This window comes from Carlito syrichta, unplaced genomic scaffold (genome assembly GCF_000164805.1).
Source record: "Carlito syrichta isolate Samal-C Ts95f unplaced genomic scaffold, Tarsius_syrichta-2.0.1 Scaffold312770, whole genome shotgun sequence".
NCBI lineage: Eukaryota > Metazoa > Chordata > Mammalia > Primates > Tarsiidae > Carlito > Carlito syrichta.
In genome coordinates, this window is record NW_007256866.1 from 386,841 (window position 1) to 387,871 (window position 1,031).

Consider the following 1,031-nt stretch of genomic DNA (forward strand, 5'->3'; position numbering starts at 1 on the left):
ACACACACACACACACACACACACACACACACACACACACACACACCCCGGCAGGCTCGTCTGAACTTGAAGACACCCCACATTCCAAGATGCTCGAGGTTCCTGGGAATGCCCGGGGTCCTTCGATTCGGAAAATCCTACCGGCATCCTCCTAGGGAGGGATTATCTTTTTTTTTTTTTTTTTAATCTGGAAGAGAAGAGAGCAAGTTATGCTTTTCCCCCCTTCTTCATGCTAAATGCCATGGATATAACTGAATAAGCGGCTCAGGGTTCTCCCCGCGTGGACGTCCGAGGCCACCATCTGCCCGCATTCGCCGGAGCCGGAGGGTTTAGCTCGAGCCTGTCTCGGGCTGGGAAGGATGCGTGGCCGAGCCAGGGAGCCCGGGCGCCCCGCGGAGCCGGCCTCAGTGCCTCCCAGCCGGGGGTAGATGCTGCCTCGCCCAGGTGAGTGGTCGTCGCCGCTGCGTCTTCAAGATCCCGGGTGTCCGCGGGAGCGGGGCGCGGGGCCGAATGTACTCCGGGGAACCGGGAACTTTGCATCCTTTTCTTTTTCACTTGAGGACTCCCCTCATCCTAGGCACTCATGTGGGCACCCCCTTCTCTTTGCGCCCATTCTTATCGCGAGAGATTTCCTTTCCCTTCCTTCCCCCCCCCACCCAATAGTGGGGGTGAAACTCCGGTGGGGAGACGGGGAAGCGGGTCCGTGAGAAGCCGGAGAGCTGAATGGAGAGATGGGGAACCGCGGGTGGATGGAGCCGTTGAGAGCAGCGGGAGAACTTTGCCGCCAGACCACTCTGTTGCATCTCTGCACATGCGAGGCCTGGCTAGAGCCATTGCTGGGTACTGGGTGGGGGCGCGGGGGCTCCCTGAGCTCTGGGGTCTGGGTGGGGTGAGGAAGAGCCAAGTGCAGCGTGGATGGAGGGAAGAAAGGCATGGCTGCAGTTTAGGGAGGCAGGTAGGGCAGGCTCAGGGATCCTATCTTGCCTTGGGTGGAAAGCAGGGTGATCAGGGTGTGTGTGTGTGTGTGTGTG

General features: G+C 59.8%; 1 protein-coding gene across 1 annotated transcript in view; it reads left to right on the plus strand.

Moving 5' to 3' along the window:
* The first annotated feature begins 26 nt into the window (after nucleotides 1-26).
* Nucleotides 27-1,031, plus strand: part of LOC103272566 (leucine-rich repeat and fibronectin type-III domain-containing protein 2) — a 197,798-nt gene continuing 196,793 nt past the window's right edge. Inside the window, exon 1 of the mRNA XM_008070057.2 lies at nucleotides 27-444. The gene's annotated coding sequence lies outside the window, so the exon portion shown is untranslated. The remainder of the gene's footprint in view (nucleotides 445-1,031) is intronic.